This window comes from Bos javanicus, chromosome 5, assembly GCF_032452875.1.
Source record: "Bos javanicus breed banteng chromosome 5, ARS-OSU_banteng_1.0, whole genome shotgun sequence".
In the NCBI taxonomy this organism is placed as follows: Eukaryota; Metazoa; Chordata; class Mammalia; order Artiodactyla; family Bovidae; genus Bos; species Bos javanicus.
The window spans coordinates 98,613,613-98,634,002 of NC_083872.1; the positions used below are offsets into that span (position 1 = coordinate 98,613,613).

Here is a 20,390-nt window from a genome sequence, read left to right on the forward strand (position 1 = left end):
TCAGAGGAGACCCCTCTCTGTGCAGTTGTCCTTTCAGATCGCCAGCACTCGGGATTTATAACAAAATGCTGAAAAGCTTTAAGATAGGGCTTTTCCCGTGCACTGGGGTCAATAGGTGTTCATTTTTTTTTTTTTTCTTCTTTGTATTAGTGGTTTGTTCCAGTAAAGAGGGGAGGCAAGATGAAGGGGATGAAACAATATATCCCAAGAGAATGTCATTAAAGACTCCTCTCTCAAAAATTACTCTTCCCGGTCACATAATTTATGTCACCAATACATTAAAAACCATTTTTCTCTTCTCTGGCAATATCCCCAGCTTCTGATCAAAGTAGGATTCCATACTTATATCCAATGAGAGGTGAGCCCAAAGTGATAGCTTATAAGTTTGAGGTTTCAGTTAATAAATCTACAAGCAATATTTGTCTATCACCTACCTATCCCATTATACAACCATCACCACCAAAAACCTCCAGGGTTTCACTTTTTCCTTCATAGCTGCGAATTATCTGCCACATCAACCAGTTATCTCCTTGCTCCCCTCGTGCTCCATCTTAGAATCAATATTTCCTTTCCTTCTGAAGCATTTCAAGAGCTCATTCAAAGAATCCTCTGCATTTAAGGAAGTTTGGTTTAATTGAAGGTACTTACTCAACGGACAAGGAAAGGGGGAGGGGAAAGTCAGCACCTCCCCTGTTTAAATTCAAAAGGGCAGTGTTTGTTACATCGATTAAAACAATGCCATGGGCTGGGAGGGATTAGTTTAAAGTTAAAATGTGGCAAATAATGGCAAGAAACTAACTATGCTGTTCACTGGGGAGAGTAGTGCAATTTGCATCTTAGATCTGTGTACCAACTGATTTCACTTGCAGTCCATACATAAACACAACTTCCGTTAGTTTCTGTGGTTTAACTGGGCAAAGTAAAGTGGGACACACACAGTCCAAAAATAAGTTGGGGGTGGGGATAGGGGAGATCGGCAAGATGCCATTGTGAAAACAAAAATCAAGAGCAAAAGAAAAATTACGGATTAAAATAAAGCCAAGGGGGTGTTTAGGTTTTACAAAGCATTCTCTAACATTTTATACTCCATCAAATATGCAAAGGGAAGCGGGGGGTCCCCCAGCCCTGTAACCAAATTAAAGCTTCTCTTCTCATAACCTGGAAAGTTAGGCGGTTGTGGTAGGAAGTTTCGATTTTAAATGAATATATACATATTTTTGTAATTTCCGAATGGAATTGCTATACCTTCCCCGAGGCATCCTCAACTGGCAACTAGGGCCTTTGGAATATTTCTGCTTAAACACACATCCTAAAGTTTCCTGGTGAATTTCTTAATTCAGGGAAGACACATACACCCTAGATTTCATTTCTAGATTGACTGAGGTGTCCTGTGAAAGGTCACCCAGGGGCAAAACCTTCAACTTCACTTTTCTTGAACTTTACCAAACATCACACATATTCTGAGCAACTCTAACTTAGGGATGAGTTATATTTTCGGTGTTTGGTTTGGGGTTTTTGAGGTGAAAAAGGAAAAGACATAAACACACATATGGGAAACATATGAAATCTGTTGAGGGGTTTTTCAAGGTGAGATAGGTTTTTAAAATATTTTAAGTGGAGTCTGTTTTTTCTAGTTGAACAAATTCTTCATACACTTCAACCCTTGAATAACCCCTCACCCCACCCCAGTCCCAACATACGCCTTGATATCTTATCTACCGTTACTTTATTCCCAGAAATAGCTTTCTGTTTTGTTAGGGTTTTTGCAGAAGTGAAACTGTTGATGAAGAAAACCCTGTGCAACCAGAGACCTTTCAAATGGCAAGGCATGAGTACGAGAAGAAAAAAAGATGTCATTTCGTAAGACGGTGACTTTCTCTGGAAGACAAGATTCTATAACTAGTCTTCGTGAGTGAGAAGCCACCTCAGTCCCCTTACCATCTCCATCTAGGATGATGAGGAGGGAGAAACCCAGCTCTCCAAACAGATTCTACTTTATTTCTTGGGAAAATGTATCACCAGCCTGCTGAGAAAAAGAGTCAAGCCAGGTATCACCTTTAAAATGTATATATTCTGACTTGGTAAATTATCATGTTGTACCTTCTTTGGGGGCTTCCCTGGTGGCTCAGTGGTAAAGAATTCACCTGCAGTGCAGGAGACCTGTGTTCGATCCCTAGGTTGAGAAGATCCCCTAGAGAAGGGAATGGCAACCCACTCCAGTATTCTTGCCTGGAGAATACCACGGACAGAGGAGCATAGCAGGCTACAGTCCATGAGGTTGCAAGAGTCAGACACGACTTGGTGACTCAATGACAACAAGTTTCTTTTTACTATAATTTTCGGAGGCAGCCCCATGCGTGTTTATGTGTGTGTGGTTCCCTGTCTTTACTGCGACACTGAATGTCACACTTCAGGGCTTGCTCTGGGATTTCATGCCCTCCCCTCCACATCCAAACAATTCCAGAAGAAGACTACCTTGCTGTTTCATAAAAAGAAGGCCAGGTCTTCCCTGGTGGTTCGGCAGTAAAGAATCTGCTTGCCAATGCAGGAGACACAAATATGATCCCTGGTCCGGGAAGATCCCACATACCAAGGAGCAGCTAAGCCAGTGCACCACAACTCTTGAACCTGTGCTCCACAGCCCAGGAACCACAACTACAGAGCTCTCGAGCCACAGCCACTGAAGCCCCCACGCCCTTGAGCCTGTGCTCCACAGTAAGAGAAGCCACTGCAATGTGAAGCCTGCGTACTGAAACTAGAGAGTAGCCCCTGCTCGCTGCAACTAGAGAAATGTCCATGCTGCAACGAAGACCCAACACAGTCAATAAATAAATAAAGTTATTAAAAAAGAAGGCCAGAGACTGAGTATCATGGACCTTGAATGCTTCTCACTTCTGATACAGGTTTCCACTCAGCAATGTGGCAACACAGTAAGTCTGGGTTGGGAAGTTCTTGTTAAAATATTTAATGAATAGGTTTGTCAGTAACAAAAGAAAGAATGGGTACCTTGACACTGAGGGGGATAAGTAAAATGTGCTTCTAGGGCCTTGAGCAATTTGCTAGCGGCAGTAACACACCGACTGTGACCCTGGGTTCCGCGGCCAGGACAACACTCATCGGACCACGGAAAGGATGCTGTCCAGCCTATGGGTTCCGTTGCAAGGAGGACAAAACAGTCACTTGGGCATCCCATACCACACACTTATCTCCCTTGTTTCTCTTTCTGTTCATCTCTAGGGTGACTGACGTGGTCTTCATTTTTAAATCTATTACTCCAGCAGTGCACTTACCATCTACCATGGCACATCAGCAGACTGTCAAAAGTTAGAAATACGAAACAAATACCAATATCTCTGATGGAGACATCCAAGCAGAGAGACGTAAAGAGACTAACATCCAATTCTCCAAATAAAGGAAACCTCTTCATTCTCAGAACTGCTTCTCTGGCCCAACCCCAAGGAAGGGACGGCGAGTACCCGTTTACGGTACATTCACCTCGAGAGCAAATTGTCAGTTGGATGAAAAGCAGAGGTGTTTTATTTTAACATTACAGAGGGGAATAACCATTTCCTCAGGAGGATTATAAGCACTGCTCTAATTAAATTAAAATGCTGCAGACGGTGATATTAATGCATTTAAGTGTTGGAGGGGGGTTCACCACTGGCGGAGGTCAATGATGTGACTAAAAATGCCGTGATGCGGTTACAGGATTGTTTAGATGCTGAAAAAGGAAAACATGCTGCTCTCAAATGTGCAGACACAACCTATCAAACCAGCGGGCAGAACAAAAGGGAGCAATGCCATTTCTAAGGCCGACGGTAATACCTCAGGGGTGGGGGGTGGTTGAAGGAGTGGTGCCAAGCTCTGGAAAGAGAAAATAAAGCTAGAAATAGTTTTAGGCAAAGGATGAAATGTAAATGTTACTCACCATTATAGAAAGCTTAAATTTTTTTAAAAAATGGAATGTGGAGTTAGGGTTGCAGCAGGCATGCTACGGAAACCAAAGTGAGCTCCATCCATCCCTTTCCTCACTCCTCCCTGACTGCAAAGGATCACATGGTACCCATCTAATTCTGCTCGTTGCTTTAAGGCTTTATTTTATTAAAGTGTAGTTGATTTATAATGCTGTATTAATTCCTGCTATAAAGCAAAGTTACACACACACACACACACACACATGGGGCTTCCCTGGTGGCTCAGCAGTAAAGAATCTGCCTGCCAACTCAGGAGACACAGGTTCAATCTCTGGGTTGAAAATCCCCTGGAACAGGGGATCCACTATTCTTGCCTGGGAAATCCCATGGACAGAGGAGCCTGGCGGGCTACCATCCATGGGGTCACAAAAAATATCTGTCATGACTTAGCAACTACACACACATATATATACATATACACACACACACGTATGTTTATATACACACATACTTATATACACATGTGTACGTATATATACACATATATGTACACACATGTATGTGTATGTATGTATACACATATACAGATATGTGTGTACACACACACATTTTTCATATTCTTTTCCATTATAGTTTATCACAGGATACTGAACTAGTTCCCTGTGCTATACAGTAGGATTCTGTCATTTATCCATTGTCTATATACTAGTTTGCATCTGCTAATCCCAAACTCCCAATCCATCCTTCCCATCCCCACCTTCCCCTTGGCAACTACAAGTCTGTTGCCATGACTGTGAGTCTATCACTTCAGTTCAGTTCAGTCGCTCAGTCATGTCCGACTCTTTTTGACCCCATGAATTGCAGCACGCCAGGCCTCCCTGTCCATCACCAACTCCCGGAGTTCACCCAAACTCATGTCCATCGAGTCAGTGATGCCATCCAGCCATCTCATCCTCTGTTGTCCCCTTCTCCTCCTGCTCCCAATCCCTCCCAGCATCAGTCTTTTCCAATGAGTCAAATTTTCGCATCGGTGGCCAAAGTATGGGAGTTTCAGCTTTAGCATCAGTCCTTCCAAAGAACACCCAGGACTGATCTCCTTTAGAATGGACTGGTTGGATCTCTTTGCAGTCCAAGGGATTCGCAAGAGTCTTCTCCAACACCACAGTTCAAAAGCATCAATTCTTCAGCACTCAGCTTCTTCACAGTCCAACTCTCACATCCATACATGACCACAGGAAAAACCATAGCCTTGACTAGACGGACCTTTGTTGGCAAAGTAATGTCTCTGCTTTTGAATATGCTATCTAGGTTGGTCATAACTTTCCTTCCAAGGAGTAAGCGTCTTTTAATTTCATGGCTGCAGTCACCATCTGCAGTGATTTTGGAGCCCCCCAAAATAAAGTCTGACACTGTTTCCACTGTTTCCCCATCTATTTGCCATGAAGTGATGGGACCAGATGCCATGATCTTAGATTTTTGAATAATCTATTTGCCATGAAGTGATGGGACCAGATGCTATGATCTTAGATTTTTGAATATTGAGCTTTAAGCCAACTTTTTCACTTTCCTCTTTCACTTTCATCAAGAGGCTTTTTAGTTCCTCTTCACTTTCTGCCATAAGGGTGGTGTCATCTGCATATCTGAGGTTATTGATATTTCTCCCAGCAATCTTGATTCTAGCTTGTGCTTCTTCCAGCCCAGCGTTTCTCATGATGTACTCTGCATATAAGTTAAATAAGCAGGGTGACAATATACAGCCTTGACGTACTCCTTTTCCTATTTGGAACCAGTCTGTTGTTCCATGTCCAGTTCTAACTTGCTTCCAGATAAATTCAGTTGTGTCATATTTTGAATACCACAGATAAGTGATACATATGGTACTTGTCTTTGTCTGACTTACTTCACTTAGTTTGTTAACCTCTAGAACCCTCCATGTAGTTGCAAATGGCATTATCTCTTTCTTTTTTACAGCTGAGTAGTATTCCATTTTATAGACACACCACATCTTCTTTATCCATTCATCTGTGGATGGACATTTAGGTTGTTCCCGTGTCTTGGCTATAGTGAATATTGGTGCTGTGAACATAGCGGGTGCATGTATCTTTTCGAATTATAGTTCTTTCTGGATATGTACCCAAGAGTGGGACTGCTGGATCATATGGCAACTTTTCTATTTTTTTAAGGACTCTCCATACCATTTTCCATAGTAGTTGCACCAATTTACATTCCCATCAACAATGTAGGAGGGTTCCTTTTTCTCCACATCCCTTCTCGCATTTGTTATTTGTAGATTTTTTTAAATGATGGCCATTCTGACTAAGGTTTGGTAGTACCTCATTGTAGTTTGAATATTCATCTAATAAGTAATAATTCTGCTGATTTTTAAGCTGACTGCTTAGAATCTGTGACAATAGTGTAAATCAACCTCATGCATTCCGGGTTCAGTTAGGAGAATGGTGTTTTTCCTGCTCCCAAGTCTTCTCTATGACTGCATTTTACAGACTACAAGAGTTAAAAACTGAATATTATTATCACACAAAAAAAACCTTTCCTTTTCAAAGTGATTTAATATAGCACTTCTAGAAATCATAGGGATCCATGCATTTGTTTTTATACCATGAGCTCTTTGAAAAAGCTGCAGGCCTGAGGAGCTTAAAGCCTATTCCTCATTAAGTAAGAACCTTCTGGAAATAAAGATAAAGCATTTCTGGAATCAAGAAAAACAGAAACAAAGTTTGCTTATACAGTCCACTCTCCCCATCTGGGGATTCAACCAACAACAGATCGAAAACATTTGAGGGGAAAAAGAAATTTTGGGAAGTTCCAAAATGCAAAAGTTGAATTTGCCACGTGCTGGAACTATTTACCTACAATTTACATCGTATAGGTATTGCTGTTATAAGCAATCAAGAGATGGTTTAAGGTATACAGGAGGATGTGTACTGATTATATGCAAATACTATGGCCTTTTTTGGTAAGGGCCTTAAGCATCCATGGATTCTGGTATCCTCAGGGGACATGGAACCAGACTCGCACAGATACCTAGGGACAACTGTATTTGTAAAAAGATGTTTTAGAGGCAATTTCAAAGATTCCTTAACCATAGAGCTGAGATGCCCTTGATTTAGGAACTTTTCCCAAAAACAATCCCCATACTGAGTGCCAGAACTACTCCAGTGGAGGTTTCTGAAGCCCAAGTAAAGCCTTGAGGACAAAGACTGTCATGGAAACAGTGGTATCTCTGGACCATTTCCCAAGGAAATACGGTAAAAATGCTACAGGTGCACTTTTTGTCCTGTTACACTTTTGGTGTCCCTTTACTGTGCTAAAAACTGGCAACCCAGACAAGAGAGAAAGCAACAGGCACCAAAGACACAGTGGTCATGCTGGTAATATTCAATATTTCCAGGGAAGGATCTCCTTTCTACCCTGCAGGCTTTGAGGAAAGTTGCCTGGGAAAACTGAGGCTTGTACTATAGTCATCTTCTATAGACTAAAAGAAATCTCTCCTATGAAAAACTATTCGGTGAGATTTACTATTGCAACCCACTCCAGTATCCTTACTTAGGAATTCCCATGGACAGAGGAACCTGGCTGGCTAAAGTCCATGTGGTCCCAAAGAGTCCGACACGACTAAGTGACTAAACAACAACAACTAAACTGAAGTCTGCATACACAATCATTTAACTACACTCTTCTGGCTGCAAAATAATTCAAAGTGGTGGTTTAGGTTTTCATTAAATAAGCTGTCATTAATAAGCAAAAGCAACACATCACCAAAAAACTGAACAAGACTGAATTTTGAGCTGCACAGTTTTCTAGGTTTTTAGTGTCAGGGATGCAAATAGCACACATGAGAACCTAAACTAACACATTCTTGAATGCCAGCGTCTTTCACTTGAAAAACTACATTGAATATTTTGTTCATCCCCAAATTTAGCAAGATCAACTTAAAGAACTTGAGAAAAGATGTAGACGTCACTCTTTGCTAAAATGTACACACTGTCACAGCTCACAGCATCTTTGATATCTTTCCAGAAAGAATCCATGTACTTTAGGATCTGGGGTGAGGAGAGTAAAGTTAGGATCTGAGGAAATCAAATCTGAATTTTGGAAGAGAAAACCAGGTCCATCAGATCACAGCAGTGCAGTTGTGGTGCTATCCTTCCTACCCACAGAGGCTGCAGTAGATGTCCCAACAAGTGGCCCGAGTCAGCTTTCCTCTTAAGAGTCCAGCTCGTCTCCTGAGGGAACCATCCTTTCTGGGTGCTGAGACAATAGACTTTTACACCCCAATTGATCTTTGGCTTTTAACATGCTTGCTGTCACCTCCAGAAGAAAAACGGAGGACTTTCCTGGTGGTCCAGAGGTTAAGAATCCACCAGCCAATATAGGGGACATGGATTTCATCCCTAGTCCAGGAAGATCCCTGTGCCATAGAATAACTAAGCCCATGTGCCACAACTACTAAAGCCCGCTCACCCTAGAGCCTGTGCTCTGCAACAAGAGAAGCCACTGAGCACTATAGCTATAGAGTAGCCCCAGCTCGCCACGACTAGAGAAAGCCTGCATGCAGCAACAAAGACCCAGTGCCCCCCAAAATAAATGAATAAGAAAAATGGCAATATTCCATGAAAACAGGGTGGGCAGGAACTACACTCCTGGTCTCTGGAGCTACACCCCTGGCTTGGTCTTCCAGATGCCCATGCAGTCCGGGAAGGGAGGGTGCACCTCACCATCTACACTCACACTGAAGTGGAGTCCTTCCTAGGAGCCCAGCTTCACCCCCTCAAGGAGTGCTCTTCCTTTGGACACTCAAGAAGATGGATTCAGGACCTGAATTATGTAGTTTCCTACGTACTTACATGCCAGTAAATCCTTAAGGAAATCAATCCCAAATATTCACTGGAAGGTCTGATACCGAAGCTCCAATACTTTGGCTACCTAATGCCAAGAGCCAATTCACTGGAAAAGACCTTGATGCTGGAAAACATTGAAGGCAGGAGGAGAAGCAGGTGACAGAGGATGAGATGATTTGATAGCATCACTGACTCAATGAACATGAGTTTGAGTAAACTCTGGGAGACAATGAAGGACAGGGAAGCCTGGTGTCCTATAGTCCATGGGGTCTCAAAGAGTTGGACATGACTTAGCGACTGAACAACAACTACATACTTATAACTGAAATAGTCCATTTTCTCCTCTTCCTGGCCTACCTATTACATTCTAAAGTCAGAAGACAGCGTATTGTATTTAAGAGCTACAATTAAGTCAAAGCACCTTCAATCTTTCTTTTGCCCAGAACTGAGTTATCAGTGCACAAATGGATAAATAAATAGAAGCATTGGCAACAGGCCCTGCAATCAAGCACTACTGTAAAATGTTATTAAGGGTTCATTCTCCCTATGGCTGTTATGAAATTGTTCAGCATTCACCAAGCATCCACTATGAGCCGAGGTCTGGACCAGACATTATGAATTCTGCCCCCATTAAATCCCGGAATTCCAAAGATGGCCCCAAAACTAAAAATTTCTGGCCAGGACATGGAAGCAACCCAAACGTCCATCGACAGAGGAATGGATAGAAAAGATGTGGTATACGTATACAGTGGAATATTACTCAGCCACCATAAAAAAAAAAGGATGAAATGATGCTATTTGCAGCAACATGGATGGATTTAGAGATTGTCATTCTGAGTAAACTCAGTCAGGTGGAGAGATACAAATATATTATGATACCGCTTATATGTGGGATCTTAAAAAAATGGTACAAATGAATCTATTTAGTGAACAGAAATAGTGTCACAGGTGTAGAGAATAAATTTATGGTTATCAAGGGGGAAAGGAGGGAAAGGATAAATTGGGAGATTGGGGTTGACATACATACACTACTATATATACAACGGATAACTAGTAAGAACCAACTGGGGACTTCCATGGTGGTCCAGTAGCTAAGACCTGGGTCCTGAGTTTGACCCATGGTCAGGGAGCTAGATCAAACATGCTGCAGGTAAGAGTTTGCATGTTGCAACTAATGGCCTCATATGCCACAGTGAAGATTGAAGATCCTGTGTGCCGCAACAAGACCTGATGCAGCCAAATAAATAAATGCTAAAAAATAAAAATAAAAAAGAACCTACCAAATAGCACACAGAACTCTATTCAATACTCTGTAATGACCTATATGGGAATAAAATCTAAAAAAGAGGGGATATATGTATAACTGATTCACTTTGCTATACCACAGAAACTAACACAATATTGTAAATCAACTATACTCTAATAAAAATTAATTTAAAAACATCTGTATCACTTTACCCATAAATACATATAGGTACTTGTATATAAATATGGGCTTCCCAGGTGGCACAGTGGTAAAGAATCCACCTGCCAAGCAGGAGACACGGGTTTGATTCCTGGGTCAGGAAGATCCCTTGAAGAAGGAAACGGCAACCCACTCCAGTATTCTTGCCTGGGAAATCCCATGGACAGAACAGCCTGGTGGCCTATGGTCCATGGGGTTGCAAGAGTCAGACACGACTCAGCGACTGAGCACATACACACTCATAAATATACTCCTCAGAACACATGTTCCAACCTTTGTTGGAAAAAAAAAGTCATTGCAACAACCAGGGAGGGAAGCTGGTATCACTAAGGGAGCACTGGGTATATGCTTCTCACGAGCCCTCTATTTTATTTCAGACTCACAGTAATCCTGCAAGGAAGTCTCATGACCCCCATTCCACACGAAGAACCTGATCTGAAGATGGCAGGGAGTAAGCCATTTCTGCAAGGCACCTGCTCAGGAGATGGTATGGCTGGTAAAAAGAGGAGAAATGAGAAATTATATGCAAGTTGGGCCAGTCCATCAACAGTGGCTTCAAAAGTTCTGAGGAATTCCACGAGGTAAGTTCAAGTTTATAAGAACAGCTGCAGTTTTGGAATATTTCATTGCAAATATTCCAGTGGGGTCCCTGAGGGTCACCCTACAGAAGCCTCTGAGCCAGGAGGCTGACTTCCTTAAGCCGTGGCTTCTCATACTGGGAACACAGATGCAAGGAGTAAGTGCCTTTAGCTGAAGGAAGGGGACTAAACAGAACGTATGAGGGAGCCCCCTGGCATGACCCCTGAAATCCACCCAGGGGTGCAATTTACCTGGAGGGCTCCCTCAGCAGGGCCGTCAGGGAAGTTACAGATCACTGGTGCCTATAAGGACTTCACCTCGTACAGAAAGCTCATCTTAGGAGATTTCTGAATATTTATGCTCCTTTTTCTATTTCTGGATTTCTATGCTCCTTTTTCTCTAACATTTTCTTCAACACAAAAACCATTTCCCTTACTCAATGCCTTTCCATCTAACCAGGAGTGACAAATCTAAATGTGCAGGTGAGATAACAGGAGCAGTGGGAAGGAAAGGCCTGGTCAACATCTACTCGGGGTCTATTGGTGCCTCGAGCCCTGTACTGAGGAGGTGCTGAGTCCAACAGCCCATCACAATGGCCACCATCCAGCAAGGCTGGTCCAGTGGTCTGAAGACTCACTCTCTCCTTCTGGCAAATGAGGGAGGGATGGAGGCACTGTGGGGGCCTGCGGGGGAGAAAGATTGAACAGATCCTCGCAGATGTTTTAAAATACATAAAGGCTCATGTAAGACAGAGTGAAGGTAGGCTACAGTCCTTAGCATTGCAAAAAAGTCAGACGTAACTTAGAGACTAAACAACAAGCCAATTTAAGCTGAGGCTGAAGGGTGATTCTGAAAGGGGTCCCTGGGCTGGGAATTAACTAAAGTAGAACCTGAAGGTGCCTTATAACTAAACTCCAAGATGCTGCTTCTACATGTTCTCATATCTCCCAGCAAGTCAATGCTTATTCATTACATTGTGGGCAGAACAGATCCAAAAAAAAAAAAGATCAGGAGATAGATTCCCTTCTCTATCAACTCACCCCCCACCCTCCACCCCGGGGGCCCTGCACACGATCCAAGGGTTCTACACAATATAATTAGAAAAAAGCACTAGTATCTACAACTTGGAGCACCCCTTTTGAAGACAAGCACCAAAGCCAAATCCGCAAGTAGCTTTCTTTATTGTTCTAATTGTAAAACATCTTAATTAAGATCCTTTCCAACCCTGAGATGCTATGAATTTTTTTTTCTTCTGAATTTCTGAAATATTTCTGACATGAATAGTAAGCAGACTCTCAAGCTGTGATTTCTTTTCATGCCAGGTTGTGGTTTCCAGGGAGGCCTATGCTTGAAGGATGCTCAGCTCCTTTGGCTGGAAGCCAGTGCCGAGGCAGGCAAGGTCACAGGCTTAAGACACGATGGGGAAAATGAGATGCATGCCACCCCACAGCCCAGATTATACCCCTAATCCCTGCCAGGATGCAGATGATGGCATCTCTGGTGGAGATGAGGTGAACATCACACATCACCATCCTGCAAACCCCAGAAGTGCATGACTGATAGTGAGTCACTCCGGTGTAAGAAAGGCGGTGGGACTTCACACAGAAGCAGCCAGTGTGGCCTCTGGGAAAAATAGTCAGGCTGTGGGATTTATCCATGGATGCCCCTAAGCTTTTGATCCACCTTTTGAAAGCAGGGTCACCGAATCCTTTCTTCCTAATTTTTTAAAATGTTTTTGTTTAATTTTTTAAAAGTATGATAACAAATTTACAGGAGACTTGGAAAATACAGAACAAAGTTACATAAAGTTCAACTATATGTGTGTGTTCAGTCAGAGTCGTGTCCGTCACTTTGGGATCCAGTGGCCTGTAGCCAGCCAGGCTGCTCTGTCCATGGGATTGCCCAGGCAAGAAGGTTGGAGTGAGTTGCCTTTTCCTTCTCCAGGGGATCTTCCTGACCCAGGGATCAAACTCGTGTTTCTTACGTCTCTTGCATTGGCAGGCAGGTTTACCACTGAGCCACCAGGGAAGCCTAGTTCAACTACATGTTACAATTATTTTTTAAGTAAGACTTTTAGTTGGAGTTTCAATATCAAACTCTCAAAAATTAACAGAATGAAGAGACAGAAAAGTCAAAGGATGTAGTAGACCTGAAAAGCACTATGAACCAATTCAACATAATTTATATAGTGTTCACACAATAACAGGATAGAAATCCTATTCAAGTTCCCATAGACTATAAACTAGGAGACACTGGAACATATCCAGGGACATAAAACAAGGTGCAAAAATTTCATGTATTGAAATCATGCAGAGTCTGTTCTCTTATCACCACAGAATTATGTTAGAAATCCCTATTAGAAGATATTTGAAAATAACTCTTGTATTTTCAAGCCCAATGTGACATATACCAAGAGAATGCTTTAACTTAGGCATTGATAGCCTCAGTAAAGTTAAAAGACTGAAGAAACACAGAGGGTGATTTTAGAAAAGAAAGCATCTAAGTGAGAAATTAATATCAAAGATACTTTTAAAATTCCCATATATTTGGAAATTAAATGTCCACTTTCAAACGATGGATGCGTCTAAGAGGCCGTAACAAAGGACTTCTTAACTAATTCTAGCAGCAGAAGCAACAAGAACTTAAATGAAAAGCAGCTTATATCCAGGGCACAGTCAAGAGCGGCCAAGTTCGGCTCTTGATTAGCTGCTTTCTACTCCATTAATGCTTTTTCCTCTAATGCTTTGGCCATTAAAATTAGCCAGTCTGCAGTGTCCCTGCCTGGGGCTAACAAGTAATGAACTGCGAGTGTTACTATTTAGTTGTATCAAGGGCGCCATTAGAGAGAGCTTCTCAATTTCTCCCCCTAAAGAAAAGAAACCTTCCAGGCAGTTCTACCTGCCATACGGCTGCTCTCCTACTGCACTCACAGTGTCCCAGGGGACTCATGGGACCTTAAGATCTAGGCGGAGGAAAGGATGAGGGTCAGGCTCATGTGGAGACTGCAGATCAGAGGCAGAAGCAGCAGAGGCAGCTCCAGAGAGATGCTCTGAATCTGTACTTAACCATTCGCTCCTCCTCCCTCTCTACCTGCCTTCTTCTGCCTCATAAACCTTCTCCCCGACCCCAAGTAGCTCTCTTCTTTCTGTTACAGCATCACTCTAGGCTTAGCCCCCATCTTCATTTCTTTCCAGAATGATTGTACCTGAAAGTCTTGTTAAAAAAAAATAAAAGTAAGAGAAGTTTCGGCTGCAACTCACACCCTCAGCTGGTGGCTAGGGATGGTTGGAGGGGGAGGCAACTCAGATCTCCTTTACAATTGAAAAGATATTTTTGCCTTGTGATACATCTTCACAAAATCTCGACAGCTTAAATGGACCACACACTGATTGAGAAACTGTTGTTGGTGAGTCGCTAAGACGTGTCTGACTCTTTTGCATCCCCAGTGGACTGTAGCCTCCCAGGCTCCACTGCCCATGCAATTCTCCAGGCAGGAATACTGGAGTGGGTTGCCATTTCCTGCTCTGGGGGATCTTCCCAACCCAGGGGTCAAACCGGTGTCTTCTGCATTGGCTGGGGGATTCTTTACCACTGAGTCACCTGGCAAGCCCTGAATGAGAAATATTAGGATTTAAAGATTGGTTACCAGGGCAGGATGTGCATTCTAGTTCAAGTAAAGATATTCCAGAGAAATATGAAGAAAGTTTCTAAAATAACAGTCCCAGGAAGTCCCTTGAAGTCCTAACTATATGTAGCCCACTTCCAGTGAACTGGGAGTCACCCACCCACCCAGCCCCATGCCTAGTTCATTGGAAATGGGCTGCACCGAGTTAGGACCTTGCGGGACTTCTGCAGACTTCACTGGGACTGTTATCTTAGAGAGACTTTCTTCAGCATTTCTCTGGAGTATTCTTATTTGAACTAGACACTCACCCACCCCCACACCTCAATCAGGAAGGGAAAAGGCTGGGTCAGAACCACTGCCAGGGGCAAGTTGAACACTTCCCTTGCTCTGCATATACCAGATAATTCCTGGGTTGCTTCAGGCTGAGAAAGAAATAGAAAAAGGTCTGTAAACTAAACCTAGAGTAACAAGTGCAAATTAGGCCTGGAAAAGATTTAGGTCTGGAAAATGTTTACTACCAAAGGAATTTCAACAAAATCCTATAAGAACACTATACTTAAAAAGCAACATAAAATGCGTGGAGAAAAGGGAACCCTCTTATACTGTTGGTGGGCATGTAAGCTGATACAGCCACTGTGGAGAACAGTATGGAGGTTCCTTAAAACACCAAACATAAAACTACCATATGATCCACCAATCCCACTACTGGGCATGTACCCTGAGAAAATCATCACCCTGATGTTCACTGCAGCACTATTTACAATAGCTAGGACATGGAAGCAACCTAGATGTCCATCTACAGATGAATGGATAAAGACAACGTGTTACATACATACAACAGAATATTTAAAAGTGAAAGTTTTAGTCACTCAGTAGAGTCCGACTCTGCGACCCCATGGACTGTAGCTCGCCAGGTTTCTCTGTCCAAAGAAATAACCAGGCAAGAATCCTGGAGCGAATAGCCATTACCTTCTTCGAGGGATCTTCCCAAGCCAGGGGCTGAACGTGGGTCTCCTGCATTGCAGGTGGATTCTTCACTATCTGAGCCATCAGGGAAGCCCACAGTGGAATATTACTCAGCCATAAAAAGGAAAGAAACTGAGTCATTTATAGTGATGTGGATGAACCCAGAGTCTGTCACATAGAGTAAGTCAGGAAAAGAAAAACAAATACTGTGTATTAATGCACATGTATGAAATCTAGAAAAATGATACTGATGAACCTATTTGCAGGGAAGGAATAGAGATGTACATGCAGCGAATGGACTTGTGGACATGGGGTGAGGGAAGGAGAGGGTGAGAAAAATTGAGAGTAGCATTGTCATATATACATTACCATATGTAAAATAGATAACTAGCAGAAAGTTGCTGTACAGCACAGGGAGCTCAGCTCAGTGCTTTGTGGTGACCTGGAAGGGAGGGATGGACGTGGGGTGGCAGAGAGGCTGAAGGGGGAGGGGATACATGTATACATATAGCTGATTCACTCTGTTGTACAGCAGAAACTAGCACAATATTATAAAGCAATTATCCTCCAATTAAAAAAAAATCAATGTAAAGGAAATAAGTCTCAGTATATGCTAAGGAAACAGGCATTACAATTTCCAACCTTTACCATCACAGAATGCTATTTTTAAGGATAAGTGAGATGAAGCTTATGAAATATTATGCTTTCTTGAAAGGAAGGCTCTCTATAAATGCAAGGCATTATTACAATGAGAAATTTGAGAAGTCCTAAATAAAGCACTACCTTTTTATGGATGCCTTAAGAATTCAACCTGACTTCATGTTATAGAAAGGGAAATTAAGTTAACTGAAACCACAAATGAGGATGGACAATGACCTCACTCTACGACTGACTGAGAAATCAGGGCAGATTTGATCCCTCCCCACCAACACCCGGCAGCCTCTGTAACTCAGAAGTAACCTAGAGACAACCCCAAATGGCAATTAAGAGTCACACACTTACATTTCCTCTTTTAGAAAAATTTTTCCAGAAGTCATGACCATCTTGGCAAGTAATTTCTCATATACTTTGCCAGGAACCATAGAAATTTCCTAATTTTTATAGACACACGTCTCCTTATAGGGATTCAGAAAAGGCATCTTCCCTTTCATTGTGGTCACAGTTAGAAAGTTCTAGGAGTTTGGTTGTTTTTTTTTTTTTTTTTTTGTATTTTTGGGCCACTGATGATCAAAAACAAGTTCCACTGAGGAGGAGGAGTACTAATAGGAAAAATACCATTAGTACTGCTGCTGCTAAGTCTCTTCAGTCGTGTCCGACTCTGTGCAACCCCATAGACGGCAGCCCACCAGGCTCCTCCGCCCATGGGATTTTCCAGGCAAGAGTACTGGAGGGGGTTGCCATTGCCTTCTCTGACCATTAGTACCAGCAGCACTCTAAAAACTTAATGACTTAAGAATGAGAGTGAAATATAGGATGGTGTGTGCATGCGTGTGAGACAACAGTGATTAACAGAATAAAAGTGACTTGAAATAATAAACTCATGTGCTGCACTCCTGCAGCCCTATTAAGACTAATTAATCATTTACATAAGATCCTGTGCCTTCATTAAAACTACCGTGCTCAATAGTACATGAAAAATACGCTCAAGTTTCCACGTACTTCAAGGACTCCCGATCATCTAAGCTTTTGGGAAACACACATTTTACCACAGGTATTCTGAATCCTGGCTGCACATCAGAATCATCTGAAGAAACTTTAAGGCAAAAGAAATTCTAGTGTCCGTTATATCAGAGAGAAACTATTGTATATATGTAGGATGGATAAACAATGTCTCACTGCATAGCACAGGGAACTTCATTCAATACCCTGTGACAAACCGTAATGGAAAAGAATATGAATATAAATACAACGGTTGTCTGTAATTGCCCCCCCCCCCCAAAAAAATCTATGCGGGATTCCAATATGCAGAGAGGTAAGGCCGAGAATCAGCATCTTCAATCAATAAATGAGTAAATCCAGACAAGGGCTAAATGAGTATCTTTCACAATAGTTTTGTAGAAACCTCATTAACCCATTTACTAATTGTCCTTCCCTGCTGAGTAAACGGCTATTGTTCTGCCTTTAACCATAAAACAGAGATTATCAGTGTAATACAGGAAGTTCCTGCCTGATGAGGACCTGACCCACATAGGAGCCGATGCCACAGACAGGTGTGTCTACAGCGGTTCCTCTTCCCTCCCAACTGCCTCTGGAGTTCCCCCAGCCCCACCCCCAGGGAGGCTGCTTGGCTTCACTTTCTGGAGCTCCACCCGGAGCCCTTGTTCTCAGCAGAAGCTGGACTTAACAGAAGCCTATTGGTGGAGAAGTTAGAGGACACAAAGACCCACTTCACTTCCAGCTTGCCCTGCCTTCCCCTCTCCCACCCAGAAGGGTCTGTCTGTCTCCATATGCTCAGACCCCAGACCTCCTTTCTCCAGCTCAAGAATGAACCCACATCCAGCACCTTGGAGTCTGGGGAGCCTCTTTTCCCCAGGTGAGATGGATGAGCCCCACAATGGCTGTCAGGGCTGCCCATATGCCCCTCAAAAACGCCAAGTGGGACACCGCTTATCCCCAAAGTAACCTTACTACCCTGGTGGTTCAGACGGTAAAGAATCCGCCTGACAATGCAGGAGACACAGGAGACATGGGTTTGATTCCTGAGTTGGGAAGATCCCCTGGAGAAGAAATGGCAGCCCACTCTGGTATTCTTGCCTGGGAAATCCCATGGACAGAGCTGCCTGGCGGGTTACAGTCTCTGGGGTCACAAAGAGTTGGATATGACTGAACAAGTATGACTTTCAGCCTTACTACTAGTGATAGGGTCTACTTTTGCACATAAACTGTCAACTAACTATACTCTGGAGAAAGGTCTTGACTTCTAAGCAGCTGACTTCTTCATGAAATCTTGGAACGCGAAACTAGAAGAGACTAGTAGTAGAGGCTTGAGTCTGCCAAGTTCTTCACCAAGATCATGAAGTCCTTCCATGACGTACTGCACTGTCCTCCTAACACCCCTAGGAGTCCTGTCACCAGAACAGGCACAAAACCTACTTGACAGGTGTAGGAGCTGAGGTGGATGGGTTGACAAGGTTCTTGAATGAATTCTGTAACTGCTCTGCAGGGAGCAGTGTCCTAAGCCCAAAGATGTCATCTTTCTCCCGAGTTAACTTTCTGCCTATGGTGTTGTTTAAACTCTTGGTCATCACGGTCAGGTCTGTGCACAAAGTGGCCCTTAAGCAGAATGGGAGCACACTTAAGAACCAGGCTGATTTATTTATTCATTCATTGATACAAACATACTCCAAAGAAGCCACTGGGAACTGAAGTCTTTCCAATAAAACAAAATTTTCAACAGTTTCCAAGCATCTTCAGGTTATTAGTATTTTAACTCTTGTTCCTTTAAGCAAAATACAGTTATAAAACATACATGATAGCATGGTGGCATAAAGATGGCTTTATCATCTGAAATTCACTCAGCTGTTCAAAGTCCTAGGGTGGGCAGTGATTCTCTTTGCATCTTTAGGAAGCACCTTGCAAGCTACACTATGAAAGCATTGCTAGCCAAGCCTCAGGATGGTGTCAACAGTTACAACATGGAGATGCCAACAATTGAAATCTATCAATAGGAAGATCTGGAAAGTTTAACCAAAAAGCTAAACTACGGGCTCTAAAAATCAATTGCACCTTGTAGGGTTGAAACAAGAGCTTAGAAAGGGCTAATATTTCCTTTATCACTAAGGAATTCTCTCTAGTTGTACTACTTTATATTCCTTGCCACAAGCCAATCAAATCGATGCTAACAATCACCAAGATTTCTGCCTGAAGGAAAGGTGAATGAATCAGCAAGACAGTATGTAGTATATAGGTCTTTGCTCTCATGAGAACCTGTGGTTTCTGACTGGGTGAAAAGCATCTAAAAATCATTCTGACGAACACAAGCAAAGCTATCTTCTCAATGAATTTACCCTCAACTGTCATAAATCCATCCTCATAAAAGACCACAGTAAGACAATTAAAAAAATGTATCTCTAACTTTTGTAGTCTAGCAACTTCCCCTAGGAAGTTTTGATCCCACTTCCCATAAGGCATTATCCGGACAAGCACATCTGACAGAAATATAACGCAAGCCACATGTGTAATTTTATGTTTTCTAGTGGATGCAGAAATTAAAATTAGTTTATTACATTTAAGCCAACATGCCAAAACTATTTTTTCAACATATAATCAATAAATCGTTATTGAGATGCTAATTTTTTTTTTAATACCAAGTCCCTGAAATGTACTGTCTAGTTTCCAGTTCAAATCTCTCAGTAAATTTTCACTGGAAAAACTTGATCTGTCTTCAAAGTCCACAGAATTTATAGCTGAAAAGGTAAATTTGCATACCCAATGCTGTTCCAAACAGCTTTTAAAAGATTTTTAGTAAGTGACCCAGTACATTTAAAAATTCAAATTAATTAAAACTGAATAGGTTAAGAATTCAGTTTCTCTACTGCACGAGCCACCTGCAGTGCTCACAGCCTCATGGAGCTGCTGGTGATACACAGCACACTGAGGGCTAGGTCTCAGGGCAATGAGCACAGACAGGGATGAGAGGAGGCAGAGGCAGGATGTGATTGCACATCCTTCAGAACCTTTCATAGACTACTCAACTCTGGATGGGCAATGGCTACAGATGATCGTGTTCCTCTCCCACTTGCAAGAGGCAGTCATCAGAGTTCTCCAGACTGACAGCGATCTATAGAGAAGGATGAAGGGTCCAGAAGTCCTCAGAGACCATGCGCTCCCAGCACTCAGCAAAAATATAGAGGAGTTGAGTTTCCATCAGGTCAAGTCTTTTGCCTTCTTCTCTATCAATATGTCTCTTTCTCTTTCTCCCTTTGACTACCTAACCAACTTCCCTGGGGGCTGAGAAACGAGTTCTCGCAGGACACCACACT

The 20,390-nt window shown here is 42.5% G+C and overlaps 1 protein-coding gene across 4 annotated transcripts in view; it reads right to left on the reverse strand.

The window, feature by feature from the left end:
• The window catches only part of ETV6 (ETS variant transcription factor 6), a 290,065-nt gene that overhangs the window by 167,523 nt on the left and 102,152 nt on the right, over positions 1-20,390 (reverse strand). The window lies entirely within an intron of this gene.